Genomic DNA, 19,285 nt, shown 5'->3' with positions numbered 1-19,285 from the left:
TCTAAGAATATTCTTAAATTTGTTCTATAAAAACTCTTAAGCAGATTCACAAAGGTGTTCTTAAACCTCAGAATTGTTTGCAGTTTTGTTATTATGCTGAATCCAATTTCTTCTTATGTTGACAGGGTGTGCCAGTTGTTCTTATTTAGCATACTGTAGGTAAATTCCCTGTCATTCCCCATTAAAGAGCATGATACCGCAAGGCTGTGTGCACACAATAGTCCAGTGGACAGAAAGGTGAACCCGGAAATGTTGAGTACACCAAAGTTTTATGATGGAAATAATTATATAGTATGGGTTCCCAGCATGCAGAAACTGCCGGATGCTAATTTGCATATGTTGGGCAATTTGTGTAATTGAGCTAATTAGCATAAATTAGCATAATCACCTATATTGATCATATTATAAAAGCTGCTTGGCCAAAATGGACCATGTTAGTATGTTTTTAAGGGTTACTGGAGATGCTGAGTCCATATCTGACATTTTCAAGATTCAAAATCACTATTTAAACTTGGTTTGGTCACGTTTTTACTCTCATTAAGCTGATTTTGTTGAGTTTTTGGGGGCGATTTAGACGGATTTTTGGAGGATAAAAATGTTCAGTGTTTAGGAATAATTTGGATCCTCAAGTTATTTCTGAATTCCACAATTATTTTGGAAATAGATATTCACTGGCCACAATTGAGTAACAGCTGCACAGCTGCACTTTCCAGATACATGTATACAGTTTTAACCCAGCTTTGCAGCTGATAACATCTAACAAATCAGGAGGAGCAACAGGACTTGAATCGAGGGTGGGCAAGTTCCTCTCCTTTCTTCATACCTGTCTTCTAACTCCCTCCAAACGTGGTTATATCCACAGCCGGTGGATCAGGACGGTCTGCTGCTTTCCAAAGCAGCACCTGTAGATGGGCACGTTTTCCATGGAGGAGCAAATTGCGTTCTGTAGGAGACAGTGTCTTCAGTGCTGGAGGAGCCGGGAGTGGGAGACCTCACCGCCAGTGATGAATTACTGCACGGGCCTACCGGGCCTGGCCCAGGGGCCCAAGGGGTCAGGAGGCCCTGAAGCCCAAGCCTTTGCATGAAATCATTGCCTCAATATCAACACATCAGGATGTAGGCTATGAATTTGATTGAATTTAGTATTGGCCATCCCCAAAATGCACCAGAATACAGGAAATCACATCAAACAAATTAAAAAATTTCTGAGGAAGGACCTCCAAACCCCCCTTCCACATATGCGACAATTAATGGGGGGCCCTTAATACATCTGGGCCCAGGGGCCCGAAAGTTCATAATCCGTCCATGCTCACCGCTAGGTGGAGGCCCAAGCAAAAGGATCCGAAGAGAGCCCTTGTAAGAGGTACTTAAAAGCTTACAGAGGCCTTCAGTAGAAGCCGCAGGAGGAGACCAGCCATCGCCTGGGCCTAGCTACGGGAGAAATGCTTGCCTGAAGAGGGTCTCGATGCAGTGGCCACGGCGGAGAAGGACTTCACGCGACTGGGAGAGCGGTCTGAGGAAGCGGCCTTGGAAAATAAGGTTGTGGCGCTGGCCTGGGCGCTGACTTCACCTAGAGAAGACCTTGAGCCCCTCGGACAGCTTTAGGCTGGAGTTGGCGGTGGCCCTGGCTGCGGAGCAGAGCAGAGGTGGAGCGGCAAGGAGGTGGTGCCTTGAGGACGGACGGTTGGCGGAGCCTGTTCGAGTCGGCCTGTTCGCCGGTGCTCTTTAGAAAAATAAGGGGGAAAAAAGTTTGTTATGTGAAATCCGATGGCACGAGCCAGAGAGAAGGTCTAGGCCAGGGGTCTCAAACTCAAATGAGCTGGGGGCCAATTCTGCCAACGTCATCTGATTGGAGGGCCGGCTATTTCTGAAAATGCAATGTTCTTTTTTTCAAATACCACACAAAACTGCAAACAGAAAGTGCAAGTGTTTTTATCTAGTTTTAGACACCTGTGCTAGCAACCTTAGCTTATAAATAAAATCATGATAAAATAAATATTAATACAAATTATAAAACAAATGAAAAGCATAAAAACAGGTATGTGTGTGTTTCACACCAAATAAAAATATTTTCCTCAAATAACTTTTTTAAACCTGGCAAACTATAGGCGTCAGGGTTAAGAAAGCAACACTATTGGATTTTTATATCAAAATGTCAAAAGGCCATGGCTTGAAAGTGGTCAGAGATAAAGTCCTACTGTAAATGTAAAAATCTTTGAGTAAAACAAAAGTTTATGAAGGGGGTAAATTTACCCATCTAATTTGCCACTGGATGGCAAGCACCTCAAATTATGCACCTTTTAATAAATACTGGATGAACATATTTGAGCAGGTTTACTTTACTTTTTTCATATTACCCACATAACAAATTAACAGGAAAACACCTAAGATGTATACCAACACCTAAGATGTATATGGTTTCTAAACCACAAGGCCTACAATAAAGTACTCTTGTTAAATGAGTTCCTATCGCGGGTAATCGGAGTACCCAGAAGTTCGCATCATATTGCGGGTGACTTTGTAGTTTAGAGCCCTATTTCTACTAGCCCTGCTGTCTGTACCACGTCCATTACGGACACTATCATCACGATTACCACTGCAACCTCCAAGCTATGTTGGGCAGAGGGTCGAAATAAGCATGGTATGCTTAGTGGACACTGTCGTATACACGCAGACGCACCTCCATTCAATAAACGATCGATCATAATCTCCAAAAGGATATTCTCCTTCAGATTTAGAATAGGTGAATAACATAGCCTATCTATCACACGTAAACGTATGTCAACATTTGGTGTAGGCCTATTTCTGCTGAATTTCTGCTTCAACTTATGCAACACTATGGCCTGCATCGCTTCCGCGTCATTACAAATGCACGTCTTAGTGTTTCTCGCGTGTAGGCTAATACAAGTATTTCCTGAAAACTTTGCGCAGCGATTCTGGGTTTGAATGAAGTTCTGGATGTCTAGCACATAGTGGAGCAGAGTACAAATGAGATTTGTCACCGTACTTGGAACTATCGTCTATTTTAATCAGTATCGTTGTTTGTCACAATTAAAAAGTCTCAAGGGCCGGATTACATTATTATTTTGACATACGTCGCGGGCCGGAATTGGGCCGGACGCGGGCCGGATTTGGCCCGCGGGCCGGGTGTTTGAGACCCCTGGTCTAGGCCTTGGCGCGATCGTGGCGGTGTGGAGTGGCCGGAACAGTGGAGGACAGCTCTGCGACAAGGCAGCAGAGGAGGGACGCCAACGTCGGTAGCTGTAGCTGTGTGCAGCGTGGTCCGGCTGCGATGGAACTGGAGTCTGCTGCCCCGACTGGCGAGACGACGGAGTGGAGCATCGGAGGTGCAGTGCCAGTTACGGTGCTCAGCGCCGGGGAGTCTGTGGCAGTGGAGGCTAGGCCCCGCCAGGTGTTGGGGGAACGTTGCAGTGGTACACACTGCGAAAGTGCGACCTGAGGGCGTTTTCTGAAGGGAGCTGGGGACGAGAGGCGACAGACCAGGTGACTGCTAGCACGCCCTGCATTGGGCCACTGGTGGTTGTGGTTCCCAGGGTGAGTAGGGCTCTTGTGGTGTGTGCACCCCACCTGCTGTGTGGCAGTGCCAGAGACTAATTGCTGGACTGAATGTGGGAACGCCCGCGCCGAGGACGGCAATGGCTTGTGGGGGAACTGTGCAACGCCAGCGTGCTGGACTGTGCTTGAGATTCCCACGATGTTTCGTGCTGGGGATTCTGGGAGAACTGAATGATCATCTCAATACCAATGTTTCCCAAAAGGCTTGTCCCAAGGAGAACAGTATTACCTTAAACACACATGAGGAAACTGAACAGTCCAATCAGTAGACTAGGATAAGCTAGCCAACTATGCTACTTTGTTTCCAGGCTTCAACCAGACAGCTGAATGTGGTAGAGTTGTAATATAAATAGTAGGCCTAAGCTATAGGCTAATCTGCATAAAGTGTGCTGTCATCAGTGTTTCCTCTAGGATTTTTTTAAGCAGTGGGGGCAGGCCTGTCCGAACTACCCCCCCCCCCCCCCCCACCGTCCCCCGTCCCACAGAACTGACAACTGACACTTCGCTGCAACACAAACAGTATTCACCTCTATTCACACACAATGAGGCATTATTTTCAGTTGTGATTGAGCTGTATATTTGGAGAATCTACAACAGGTCTGCACAATGAATTTTGAAAGGCAACTGCGACTATTGTGCGTCTGCCCCATTTCTGATACCGCGGGGGAAGAAAATTAAACCGTGGGGGGCCGCCACTACTAAATCAACATAGAGGAAACACTGCTGTCATAAATATCAGACATTCAGTATTCTCTCTTTTTATATCAAGATATAAAATAATACAGATATATTACATTGTAATCCTCTGGTATTCTAAGGTAGGCTATTAAAAAATGTCTAGCCCCCCCCCCCATCCAAAAAAAGAAAAATCGAGGTTCGTATCAGACCGTGGGTCAAAAATCGTGATACGAATCGAATTGTTAGGTTGGTGTATCGTTACAGCCCTACTGTATATCGCTACAGCCCTATCCTCCAAAAATCTGTCTAAATTGGACCAAAAAAACTCAGCAAAATCAGCTTAATGAGAGTAAAATGTGACCAAACCAAGTTTAACTAGATGTACCGCGTAGCGGTACAAAATATGACCGCCGCTCAGTCCTGCACATCCATTCCGCGAAAATAAATCATATTAATGAATTTGTCTCCATCTTCTACTCCATCCCCCACTCTTGAAACTTTTGTGTGTATGCTTGTTTGGAATGTGTGTTTGCACACATTCCGCACACAAAGTAGCCTACTGGCGCTGCAAAGGTGAATAGATTTGTTTCTGGGCCAAAAAATCTGTAACATTGTTATAAAACCTTTAACATGTCTAAACAATCACAAGTAGGGCAGTTCATCACAGTCCATCCATTGCAACTGGACTGATGAAAGGTACACCTGTAGGCTACATTGTATTTGGGGAAAGCAGAAGGTAGCAGCATAATGTATTTATTTATTTATTATTAAACAAAACAATCCCTGTCAGTTCCATGCAGTTTTCAACAGCTATCAAGAAGAGAGGTCATGTCATGGATTTTTGTGAATGTTTCTTCTTCTACATATGCATAAGTTTAGTCATCTAGTTCAAATGATATTCAGCTTTATTGTCAATGCACAAATTAAATACCAGTAGTCTAAAACAAAATGCCGTTTTACCCAGTGATGCAAATAACTGACCAAAAAAATGTCCAAAAGGGCCTTCATGAAATGCGTTGCGAGACTGTTCATACACATTTTAACGGGCAAAGTTGAAGAGCTACTGTCCGTTATTGTTTGTGCAAATAATATGCTGATTCATGTTCCCTTGCATTTTGCAACCATGAGGTCCATGGTTAAGCTCAATCTTTTGACGCAATCTTTTGATTTTCACCCAGCCTAGTCCATGGTAGGCGCCCGATAGAAATATTGTTTAATTTTGCGATTGAGATATCCACGCACTGACGTGTTCGCCCCCCGGTTTTAGAGCTATTCTAAATGCAAAAATGCATAGAGGGAGTTATGACAAAACCGTGACTGTTAACAAACTATAAGCTATATAAGGTAGGCCCTATGCTAGGCCTATTACACAACACAAATTGTCACTAGGCTATGCTGGCGACCATAATAAAATCTCCTTTGGAACCAATGGCTTACACCTTACAGTATCAAGCTGCCACCTCTTGGCGAAAAGTTAATAGTTTTGCATATCAGTAGTAATACATTTCACGTAGCTGTGAATCACGGAAAGGGCGAATGAAGTGGACACTTCTAAATGGAACCCAACCCACTGTACAGTAGCTCAAGGTCTGTGGCTAAAGCAGCCATAATGAAAGCGTTATCACTGTTTAGATACTTCACACACACGTGTTTTTTAATCGCATAGACTACAACTACCAAGCTGGAATCAAAGCACATCGACTCCCCTCTCACACCCTAAACACGCACTTCGAACAAACAAAAAGCGCCTCAGTCTCACGGAATAGCCATAGGCAAAACTGTATCTGACCGGTGTAACGTTGGTACTAAATCATCCATCGCAAAGAATGATTTTTGTAGCACGTGCAACAAATATGTGTAGGTACAGCCCTGCCCTGAATACATCTCAACGTGCGCTCTAAAACATCTGGTTTAAATGGAGATGTAGATCATCACGGGTGCGTTAATAAATCTACATTGCGGCGAGTTGACACAAATTATTCACTTTGACGAATTTATGTAGTTTCAGTTACTTTACTTTGAGCCATGCTCTTCCTTACTTGAATCACCTTTGAAAATAGAGGATTGAAGTAGCCTATATGGGTGTTTGGGAATGAACGTTGACTAAGATGCTTTTTGAGACCTTGAGCAGAAATGTCCCAGCCCGGTGTTTAGGGTGCATCATAGACAGGTTATCTTTCAGGTAGCCTATATATTTTCCATTAAAAAACCATCACGTAGCGAACGTGTTGTGGCTAGCTCACTTAGCTCCTGTTAGTAGCCTAGGTTATGGTCATAAGCAAATGAGATGACAGTCGAAAGATACAATTAGTGCTGTTATCGATTTGCTTGGTAGCCTATAAACGCACTTATGGTTTTCTACAAATACATCAATAATCAAATTGGCCTCCATCACTCAACCATGCTAACGGTAACATTATTTTACCTACGTTCTGCTATTGATAGGATTAACGTAGCCTACCTGCAGTAAAAAACAAGCATGTCCGATAAACATTCTCAGATTTATTTCGGCTTCAAGAGGAAATGGGAATTACATGTCATGCAGAAATCATCCTACCCTTAGACGTTCTCTGCGGTAAACTACTGTAGCCTACAGTCTTGTCCTTGTAGGAAGCGTAGTGTCTTTCCAACCCACTTTAGATTAACTTCCAACAAAATTACGTCTCACTGCAACGATGCGCCATCTAGTGGACAAACGACTACTTATCGCCAATACTGGAAATGCAGCCATGATGATAATGATGAATATTTATTTTGGCTTTCTTTTAATCCTACTGAATTTGTAATTATGTATCGGCCGTTCTAATACCGATAGTATGAGGGTGCCTGTGTGTGTGTGTGCATATGTATATGTGTGCACCACCATCTACAGGCCAATGAGTGTACAGTCACTAAATGTACACATAACTTAATTTTTTAGACCCCCCCATGGATGAAATTCTACGAAACTTGGCATACCCCCAGAGAATGTCAGGTTAATCATACACATAAAATTTGGTGCAGTTCTGAACGTCTTTACTGAAGAGAGGGGCGATTAAAGCAGAATGATATTGCATTTTCATTTTTTACCGGGGGGGTGCAAATCACAAATGAGTGATTATGGGCTAGGTTGATGTGGGCCGTTGAGACCAACATACCATAAAAATTTCTTCATCCTCGGTGCCACGGTTCAGGTAGTTATTTAGGAAAAACTGCATTTTTTGGGTTTCGGGGGGCCCAGCGCGGAGGGGGAGTGGCCCCCGGGGACCAAACGAAATTTTTCCGTAAAAGTCTAGTGGGGCTACATACCCACCAAATTTCATGTGCCCCGGTGTTTCGGTGCCCCGGGTATCGTTGACCAAAATTTCAGGAAGTAGATGACGGAAAAAAAAAAAAAAAAAAAAACTTTGACAATCCCTATAAAATTTCAGGAAGTAGATGACAAAAAAAAAAAAAAGTCAGGTATGGACTCAGCATCTCCAGTAACCCCTAAAAACATACTAACATTGTCCATTTTGGCCAAGCAGCTCTTATAATATGATCAATATAGGCTATTATGCTAATTTATGCTAATTAGGTCAATTACACAAATTGCCCAACATATGCAAATTAGCATCCGGCAGTTTCTGCATGCTGGGAACCCATACTATATATTTCCATCATAAAACTTTGGTGTACTCAACATTTCCGGGTCCACAATGGGGCTCTATGGGCTGTCCACCGGACTACAAATTGAGACTGAGGCAGCATGCTTTTATTTCTACCGTATATTATCAGTGATGGGAATAACGGCATTAAAAATAAATGGTGTTACTACTTTTTTCAGTAATGGGTAATCTAACTAATTACTATTTCCATCATCACAACGCCGTTACCGTTACTGAAAATAAAATTCACAGTGTTACTATAGCCTAATTAAGCACATTGAAGCTGTTCTCATTCAACCAAACTCCCTCAGCCACAAGAGCTGCAAAGTTGTTTTCTTTTCCTGAGACAACCACATAAGTGATGATGATGATGTAAAATGTCATGGTAAGCCAACCAGTTGGCGGATGTTCACTCAGACTTGCCAACCTGTACGCATTTTGCGTAACAACCACTGGCCTCTCGCTATATTTTCTTCAGCCAACGGTGGGTTACACGAAAGACTTGATGAGGTGAGCTTAACAAGTGTTCATTCGCAAATTTGCGTTCTCCCAGGTGTCGTGCGAAACTAAAAAATCTCAACTGAGTGTGATTGTGAATTCACCTAGGCCTAATAGTTTGATGTAGTCTTGGAAAGTTATTACTTGTTCATCAGTTGTTTCAGTTAGCGTTATATTCCCATGTGTCGCTGATGGTTAACATTTTCATAGCTAAAAGGCGCAGGGAGCGCAAACTTTTCCAAGGCCAAATGCAGCCATTAACAACGAGTCTGAAAGTGGACCTAGGCTAAATATTTTGAGCTTCTCATTGATGAGTTCAATTTTTTTTCTTTGGAGCATAGATCATTGTTGTTCTGGTTAATAATAGGCTTCCAGACAGAGATTGCGCACCTATCTCTTTAGTTGGGATAATGTAATCATTGCAGCCTTACAGATTGCAGAAAGGCACCGCCATCTGAAAGAAACTGAGAGCCTGTGCAATTGCAATTCTTTAAAAGCAATCAGTAATTTGCATTAGTCAGCAGGTAATAATTTAACATTGAATGTAGGCTATACATTGAATGTAGGCTATAAAAAAAGTGAGTTATTGTTGTGAGTTGAGGGATAGACTGCACTCTGACAGCAGATGTCCATTAGTCTCTATCTACTGCAGGTGAATTAGATATGTTGGCATGACATGAGGGATAGATGTATTTCTTTAGAAAATAAATAGCTAATAATAATGGATTGAAAAGAGGTAATAATAGACCAAACTGTAATACTGATTGAATAGAGACCACATAAAATGGACAACATATCCACATCATTCCCTATCAACAAAAGTGTTTTTCTTAGGTCGGGATTACTGGGCTCTAAAACAGATTTTTTTAACAGGCATTTACCGTAAAAAAAACATTTCTCCTGTATTTTTAATAATAAGAGAATATACCTGTAAAATACAGTAAAATTCAACTTTTCAAGAAGACTGCTGTAAAAGTACAGAAAAAGTCTGTAACGTTCCTAACCTTTTTCATTACACGGACCGAACAACAGTGGTCATATTCTTAATATATATATATATATACACACACACACACACACAGTTAACAACAAAATTATTCATACCCCCTGCAAATATTGATTTAAAGTTGATTTTCTCTTGACTGATATGTTTGTTCTGACTGAAAATGACTCTGCTACATGCCTAATGGTTGTAAGACAATGTGGTAGAAACATGGAATCAAAAAAATAATCGTTTTTATCTTTTTTGAATTTTTACATGGAAACATGGGTTAACAAGCGGTGGCCAACTGGCCATACATTTGTCTTAATATTTTACTGCCTTTGTAACATAGTGATGGCCAACCTTAGAAAAACATTGAGTAGCAAGATCGCTATGGTTTAACCTGGGGTCTCCCTTCCACTCAGCGGCCACGACCATCGCCTCTGCTTAGCTTAAAAATCAGGCCTACAATCACACGCCATAGGAGGAGTTCCATAGACATACTGACACGGGTAGAGGTTTAATGAGGCGATTTATCATTTTGTGCAATTTCATTCTTAATGTCTTAACAAGAGGGAATCTGCACTAATGGCCATGGAATTTCGCAGGTAGATTAGTGGTTCTCAACCTTTTCAAGCAAATGCTCATACACCCATAATTGCAACATTACCTGCAGTTTGTTTGAAACGTTACGTGAACATATAATAATCAATTGGACCTGAAATGTCTTTCCTCGTTGCCATTATTAGAGATCAGCCTTTCTTAAAAGCGTATTGCTGCGCAAACGATTTGTGATATAACATCAGGCGCACAATGCACTAGGCTACATTATATGAAATGCCTAGGCTAAACAACGTGAAGATATTTGTTTTAAAAGTAATTTTTTTTTTATTTGCTTGATGTTTGGTAGGCTTCGGCTATCCAAGAAAAACAAATCAAATGAACCAAAAGCTGGCCTTGTATTAGGCTAGGTGAACTTGGCTATTAAACGGGAGACTTTCTGTGGCCCATCTGTAAACAATTCTGGGTCTTAAATTGAAATAGTATGTTTGCCATTTCCGTGCTATTGGTCTGTATGCATTTCCATGTATGCATTGCACTATTATACCAAAAAATATTTTTTGACTGTGACGCGCAATTTTACGCACGGGGCGCACCTTGAAACAGTATTTACCCAAATTTAACCCTTCCCATAACGTGTAAGGTATATTGTGCTGGCTATGATTAGTTTCTTTTAACTTGTCGGCCAGCCTGCAACGGTCATGACCTATATTTCGAAGGAAAATTGACTGTGAACCACAAGTGTGAAATCATGTGTGTAAGCTTACATAAAATGGAGAGTGACGTCACCATTCGAAATAGCTGTACCCCCCGAAGCTCACGGTATAATTCGAACACTGCCTACCAAGCCTCTCCATGTCTCCACAATGATTGTAGACTGCACCTTTTTAGCAGCAATCTGAGTTTTGAGGCAGGAATGATTATTTGCCATCACTTTGGCCTTGTGCTCACTTTTTGATGGATTGAGCTCTGGACTATGGCTGGGCCACTCTGAAATGTTGATATTGTTCTTTGTTAACCATTTCTTTGCCTTGTTTGGCTGTATGTTTTGGATCATTGTGTGGTTTAATGGTCAAATGCCGCCTATTGGGCCAGGTCTCTCGGCAGGCTGCCTGATCATCTCCCTAATTAATTTATTTTTGTGCAATTTCTTCTTTTTTTTAAAGAGCCATTGTGTTGTGTGTTTACAAATAGAGGTTAAGAAAGATATTCTATTCTTTTTGAGGGCCTGCCCCCACTCCTAAAAAAAAATCTAGAGGAAACACTGTGTCTTTTCCTTTTGTTTCTTTTTTTGCGGACCGGTAAGGTCCAGCCCACGGCTCGGCGCTGGTCCATGGACCAGGGGTTGGGGACCCCTGGTTTAGATTGTTAAGTTAGTAGTTATCAGTTTAAAACGTAAGTTATGTCCATAATTATGGATCTATGAGACCAACCGATGACCATCACCACGGTCTACACATTGAATGATGCCATCCTTCTACTTATCCTCGAGACCATTATAACAACAAAGTCACGTGACTGACCTGGAGGCTGTCCCGCAGCAATATAATACATCCAGGGTGGAAATTACGGTATAATATTTTACACCTGCATAAATGATGAAAATGCAATAACCATTTATTTCACACAAACAAGCCAGTACTCATGTGCGTAAGAGTGCTCTTGAGTGTGCGTAGATTCTGTTCTTACCTAAGAACAAGAAAGTACTGTATGGGTGAATGACAGAATCTCCGTAAAACTGCTTAAGTGGGTTTTAAGAACAAATTTCTTCATAAGAACGGTTGGTGAATGAGGCCCATTGTGAAAACACTCGCAGATTTACATGTGATTTGTGTATTTCTCTAGGAAGAAAAACTTTCAAAATCTCAGATTTCACCTTCTTGAATTGCATATTGTTGGTGGGTTGACAAAACAAGGGCAGTTATTCTCAAAGCTTGGTCCACAGACCATTGGGGGTCCGTAAGCAGACTTGGTAAAAAATAATAACCAGCCGTGGATCTGCCCAAGGTTTCTTCCTTGGTAAGGGAGTTTTTCCTTGCCCCTGTTGCTCTTGGGTGCTCCTTGTTGGTACCCCCCCATCCCAATCCTCCCCTATACCTTTCTTATGCAGCCCTTGCCACTAATCTACTAAACCCCTCCTCTACTGCACTTTTTACCCCCCCCCCATAAATGCACAAATACGCTGACACCAGACATAATTTCACTGCATTTCTTACATCCAGTAACTATATGCATGTGACAATAAACTTCCTTGTATCCTTGAAGAAATAATCAAGAGAGTAATCGATTATGAAAATGTAGTGTAATTCTGACTGTAGTGTATGTAAAAAAACACTATACACCAAATAAAGACATATAAGGGACCGTTCGTTATTTATAAACGGGATCACCGGAGGGATTTTGAGTGCTTCGATCAAAAGTTACATGACCCTCCCCTGCCTGCAATATAATTTTCAACGACCCTCTAGCAGCATTTTCAAAAATGACATGACCCTCCCCGGCCTACTGTCAATGTATTCCGCCTACAGTCTTACGCGCTATGAAAACACATCAACATATGCTACCGTCCAAAAATCAACCTCTGCTTTCTGATCTTGTTTTTGTGAAACCGGTGAGGTTTTGCTAACGGTTACGCCTTGCATGTACACGACGCCGGCAGTTTAGGAGACTGAAACCGATAGGTTTTGAAACCAGCTTCCGAAGTGGGAACTTCTGAAACCGCCAGCTAGACCGTGCCGTGTAGACGTGTGAAGCCGGCAATCCTATGACGACATAGCCAGCCCCACCCCTAACCCAGCCAGGGCACTCGACCTGACATGTTGCTTGTCAAAACAAACCGAACCATTTATTTATCATATTAAAATGTTTTTCTTTCCCCTGTCATGATTTATATGCCTATCAGCCTTTAGTGGCTAAGTTAGAAGCACACGTTAGCTTAACCTAGTTAAACATTAGCTTACTGCATGTTAGTTTTTTCTCCAGTGGTGCTCAGACCTAATGCAATGCGTAGGCTAAGCATTTGAAATTTCACATAGCAGTCACATACCTTGAAAATTAACTTTATTAGTTTAACTTAATTAGTCTCCTTATTTCATGCAACTGCTTAACCAGAGCACTTATTAGACATTCTCTGGCTTAACAAACTGTTTCAACAATGTTTTCTTCTACGCGATTCAGCGAAACTATCGTGAAGCTTCTGCACAGCGGCGCCATCGACTGGTCTGGCATATGCACTACAGCACACTTAGCCGGTTACACCTCTGTGTGTACACGCAAGGTTTTTTCTTGCCGGAGTCGTTAAAGGTGTGAAAGCGGTAAGATAAAATCCACTCGGCGGTTTCGTGTAAACGGCCCCTAAATGCACACTTCCTGCAACTGCATTAGCCTACTTGAAAAGTTACTCCTCTAGTAAGTATTCACATGAAATAAAACAATAAAGCATTGAGACCATTCAACAAAGCACACTGGGTAATAACAAATTCAACGCATGAACTTGTTGCTATGGACTCGTCTCTAGGCTTCCTCAGTCATTGTAAAGCTGCCGAAGCTGAACATTATCCAAAACTCAATTTCTCAGACGAGCGTCAATTTGGGAGCTTGCTACACTCCTTCCTTCTCAAATGACTTGAAAAGGCCGTTTGCACAATTTCACAAATAATCACAGTGACCGAAAAATACCTAACATGCCAACTTTTTCCGGGTTTATCATTTTAACGTTTCCCTGCTGTCTTGCCGTTTTAATATTTCCCCGTAGGCTAGAATATCCCATATTACTGTAATACTCTTATAACATTAGTCCTGCATTCTGGCCTGTCTCTGTCAGATAGCAAAATCTTCCGGGCCTTTTCTGGATTCTTCTGGCATTTGTTTGGTTTGTGTACGATGTCGGCAAATGGATGGCAACCCTGAAGAGTTCCGGAATAGGTGGTGGCGGCAGCTGGAGGTGGTGGAGGGAGGGGCATTATTTTATGGCTCTCTTCTGGCAAATAGGAAACATGCCAGATTCAACGTATTTTTCAGTTGCTGTTGTGGGAGTGATTGTGAAATGTCTTAGACAAGTATTTCCTCTCCAGTTTTATCCTATGGTTTTATCAGAAAATATAGTCTCTAATGGACAAGATTGTCTTTGTCATAACTTTACGAAATTACACGAAAGTTACACAATTTCATTTAATAATACCGGTAAATACATTTTACTGAAATCGTATTTTAAATGTATGTAAAGGTAGACTCGGACAATAATTAACTTGACATAATAAATATAATAATAAATGTAATAAACACTGATACGTGATATTTAAGTATGGAAAAAAACGAACTTATTAAACAATTTGTGATTTACCCTTTGACCTTACTGCCGCCATTTTAAAACAAAGTCGGACTATTCTTCTCACCCATGTTCTCACCCTCAGTACCTGTCACCGATCGCTGAGGTAAAGTGTGTTGCTTAAGCTTAACCATGCTTTATTTTTAGTAATTCCATTAACTATCGTGCAAATAGCCAGTTACCTAATTATATTTTCTGTTGTATATTGTAGGTGGTAAGTTCCGTGTAAACTGGCATTATATGATATGAGAAGCATTAAACTCCCTTTTTTGAATAGTTGTACCTGACCGTAGCACTTACTTTAGCTAGCTGCTAGGTTTAGCATGTTCACCAAAACCAAATGTTCCTGTACATTTCCTGACAGAGATTTCACCTGTGACTACCAAGAGCCAACTAAAAGTAAGGTAAGCTGTATTCTGTATGGTTTTAACTCTCGTTCTATGTTGCATTTTTTTGTTTGTTTTTGCGTAACGTTAGGCTGTGTAAACGTCTTTGCTAAGTAACTTTAGATTTTTTTTCGTATCCTAACTTGCCCTCATGAGCACCAGGCAGACGGTCATATCAGTTTTAGATGACTAAAATTTGATGAGAAAATTGCATATGATGTATGGATAGGCAGTTTATTGGTATTAAAATAGCATATGCACATTTTTAGAGTATTCAATGGTTGTTTGAAGAAATCCGTATAAAAGCCACTACTTCGTGTCTATTAACACCGCATGGCGTGGTCAAGATGGCACCTAAAGAATGCAAGAGGCAGACATTTTCCCGCTGCATTCGAGAAGCCCCTAGCTGCAGCTCCGCCTCACATTGAGCCCAGCCCCGATCTGCAAGCTGCAGCCAGGGGTACTTGCTGCATTCTGCCTACTAGTGTACATGAGGGATGCGCCAGTCTAATTTTAAATTTGAGTTTCACATGTTTTCTATTTAGTTTTGGGCTTTTTAAAAATTACTGCCTTCGTGAGATCAGGTGAAGTTCGCGTTGTTTGATAATTGATGTAGCCTTCTAGCACAGTCAAAGCAATGTGAGCCTGCAGCCCTTGCATGTGACGTCACGTTTTGTTCGCGCCACAGCAAAATAACCTAGTGGACGGCAAGAACACGAATCAAATCAATGGGTTGTAATGGGACATATCGCACAGCTAGGAGATTATAGTGAGATTTAACCGTAGTAATGCCCTTCCACGACTGTTGGCTTATTGTTTGGAATACAACGACATCCCATGTTCTTGCATAGATATATTTTGGTTTGTTTTCTTTGTGTTTCGGGAGTGAGGTGAGAAGGTGGTTTAGAGTGATATGAATTAAATATAAATATGTGCAGTGTATTAGCAGTTATCTCATACAATAAGTAGAATAATGTATGTAGATGTAGCAGTAACATTATAATAGTATAAATAATAATATAGATATATGCAGTGTATTAACAGAATATAATAAAACAGATGTACATAACATACAGCTATGTACAGTGTGGAAACAGTGTCATTGTAGTGCAGAAACAACATTATAAGAGTAGTAAGAATAAGTCTATGTGCAGGATGAATAGTATAAAGATCAGTAGAATAACTATGTATGTAATTACAGCTTTAATGTCACGCAAAAAGTACAACCAAAGCTGAGCTTGATCAACTAGAACGTCTAAAGAACCAGAACTTGAGTGTAGTTTTTTGCTGGGTCCCAGGCCATGTTGGTCTGAGGGGAAATGAGAAAGCGGACAGTGCCTCTAAGCAAACCCTCAATAAAGAAGTCACAGAATGTCAAATCCCTGCCCCAGACCTTAAACCTATACTGAACTCTTACATCTCAGATAAGTGGAAATCTGAATGGGATTAATGTACCAACAACAAGCAAGGAATGTGAATTTTGGCACATTTTCATGATCCACTGGGTCGTTATGGGCCACACAAAATACGGTGTTGCTAAAATTACTCCTATTGTGGCTATTAGAGACATGCGTTCATGAGTATCCAGCTACATTCAATGAGTTAAGTAAAATACATTCACACACACAAAAAAACCATCACTAATGTTGTGGACATTCCTTTATTCTGAGATACATCAATAGGCTCTCAAAACAATCCCAAACAGACATAAGGTCTTTATAGAGCAAATCTATATAGATTATTTGTCAAATAAACCAGTAAAACAGAATTAGGGGATGGATTATATAACATTCACACTCATAGCTCATATTTTTTAAAATAAATCAGTGAAAAAGTATCCTGACAAACAAGCAGCATTTTAATGCCTTAGTCATATTTCATAATTTTCAAATTTCAAATTTTTCTCTAGGTTACCTGATAGCCCAGTTTTGAGAGGTGCAAGATGCGTGACATTATTTATTTTTGCAGCCAATCACTGCTGTTGTTTTATTTTATTGATCTTATATTGATCTTTATCTTATCATAAAAACTGGGTCTAATTCCAGACTCTTTTCTTCAGTGGTTCCATGTTGGTGGAATGAACTGCCCAGTGGTCTCCGTTCCTGTGGTAGTTTTGGGTCGTTTAAGAGGGGTCTAAAGACATTCCTATTCAACATATACTTAGTTGTTTAAGCGCTTATGTGTTATGGTTTATATAATGTTGTTTTATTTTAATTGGGCTGTTAATTAATTTGACATTATTGTTTATTCTTGATATTCTCCTTAATGTAGTCTTAGCATGTTATTGTTTTTATATTATTGATTGAATTGACATTATTGTTTTATTATTGCCTTTCCCCTTTTTTACATTGCTTTTTTATTAGGCTATTGATTGAATTGATATTATTGTGTACTACAACTATTCTCCTTACTATATTTGACCTAGATTTTAATCTGTTCCCTGTTCATTTTTAAATATTATTATGTTGTTTTGTATTTATATGTCGCTTTGGACAAAGGCGTCTGCTAAATCCATAACCATAACCATAACCATTTCAACCACAATTGCATGGTTATCTCGTCAGTGTAAGAAGCACAGCAGCGGTTACTATGGCAACCATAGACTGAACAGGACGGCAGACTACAAGCATTTAGGCAAAGTCTATGGCAAGATCTGAATGTAAACAGATAATACCGTTCAAGGTTTTTTTAAATTTCCTATTTCTTTCAATTCTTTAACTTTAGACATGTAAGAAGTAAGTTTATTCGCTGGGCAACGTACAAACTGACGAGTTACATTAGCCCTAGCACTATGAGCTACGATAAACGTTAGCTAGAATAGCTAGCTTCTAAGCAAAGATCCTTGATGCTCCGCTTTAAACCTTCTCTGTTCTAAGTGTGGCAGCTAAGTTATTATTTCATGTTCTGATATGACATCCTTAACGTTGTGACTATGTTACAACTGATAAAAGCAAGACAAATAAAGTAACCAAATCGCTTTGCAATATTTTAGTCCAGAAATACTTATGGGTGTTCATTTACTATAATGTTAATTACAGTAGCCTAAGGTTACGACCTAACGTTATCTCCCCCTGCTGTTACCACCAGTTTTAATAACTTTACATTTGCGATCATTACCCATTTCATCTAACACCACTGGCATCTTTCTTTGACTGTCAGACCCCAAACAGCAATACATTGAACTACAAATATGATAGTAATGGTGTTCAGTTCATCATAATCATTATGACAATGTAATTTGCCGTCCGTCTCCTATCTTTTTGCTGTCCAGCATGGAGCCGTCACGTGACTTAAGTCACGTGTCTGCAAGGGGTGAATACTTTTAGGCTATATTAATATGACTGTATTTAGCCTCACCAACAAAAAATGTCTTTTTCCATGTTCTTCATTTCATGGTTGCTATCTTATTCCACAATTGAGCCTGACAGATTTTTACAATCTATGAAATTATCAATAAGCTGCAGGCTTCAACATGAAATATGTTTCATTACCTTCTCTAAGTATTTTTGAACGGAGCTGTTTTATTTGGTTAGTGTAACATTGTATGCCTCGAACAGCGTATGTTTATTGACATTTGAAAGATTTGATTTCAAATTTCAATACAAATAAATCAAATGAGCAGTGGAGTTGTTTTTTATGTGACTATTTAAGGTTTACCCTACAGTACAGCCTAGACTGCTTGGGACATACACTGTTCAAGACATACAAAGACCTTTCTCTTCTCTTTTTTCTCTAAATAAATCAGTAGCGTTAACAAATGTCTGATGTGTTTGGTTTCCCCTAGTTCACAATGGAGCGGTCCCAGTGGAGTAACATGCGCAAGAGAGCCATAAAAAGGACAAACGACAGAATTTTAGAGGTACAAAGAAGTCTTTGCACAGGTGTTGTAGAGCACAGTGGGATGGTTAGTAGTGACTTTGGTGAAGTTGTGGACACTGAGATGGTGAGTGATGAGATGGTGAGCGAGGATGAGGTCTCTGAAAATTATGAGTTCTCCGAAGATGATGAGGAGGATGATGAGGTTTCTCCTTCATTAGATTTGTCCACTGCTCTGTCTGACTGGGCTGTTGAGTATGGTGTGTCATTAGTGGCATTGTCTGCTCTTCTGTGCATCCTTAGAGTGCATCACCCCTTTCTTCCAAAGGATGGGAGAACCCTTTTAAAAACGGCAACCAAGTACACTCTAGAAAGGTTGGCTGGTGGGGTGTTTTTCTATTTTGGTATTTTGAACATGTTTCGCAAAACCTTTGAGCATTTGTCGTCCAAATTTCCAGATAGAAACGTCTTTATGTTGCAGCTTAATTTCGATGGATTGCCGCTGTTTAAGAGTTCGTTGACTCAGTTCTGGCCAGTGTTAGGCATGTTGCGTCACAAAGACTATGTTTCCAGCAGGCCACTGTTAATTGCTTTGTTCTGTGGTGAGACTAAACCCACTTCATTGCAGGAGTATCTTGGAGCCCTTGTTCAAGAATTGACAATGCTGAAAGAGGGATTTGTCATAGGCTCAAAAACCATGTTCCTGAAGGTAAGTTCGGTCATTTGTGATGCTCCTGCTAGAGCCTTTATCAAACAGGTGAAAGGCCATTCAGGTTATGCAGGATGTGATAAGTGTTTACAGCCAGGTGTTTATGCTCGTCACCGCATGACATTC

The 19,285-nt window shown here is 40.6% G+C and overlaps 1 protein-coding gene across 6 annotated transcripts in view; it reads right to left on the bottom strand.

Moving 5' to 3' along the window:
* LOC143110495 (sterile alpha motif domain-containing protein 9-like) overlaps positions 1-19,285 on the bottom strand; it is a 51,957-nt gene that overhangs the window by 5,789 nt on the left and 26,883 nt on the right. The gene's annotated exons all lie outside the window — the stretch shown is intronic.

Source organism: Alosa pseudoharengus, unplaced genomic scaffold (assembly GCF_046254945.1).
Source record: "Alosa pseudoharengus isolate Yale_2024_CS ecotype anadromous, Long Island Sound unplaced genomic scaffold, YU_APseudo_1.1 YU_APseudo_1.1_scf_7, whole genome shotgun sequence".
NCBI classification, from domain to species: Eukaryota; Metazoa; Chordata; class Actinopteri; order Clupeiformes; family Clupeidae; genus Alosa; species Alosa pseudoharengus.
Note: the sequence above shows the minus strand (reverse complement) of the source record. Positions and strands in the feature narration are given on the sequence as shown.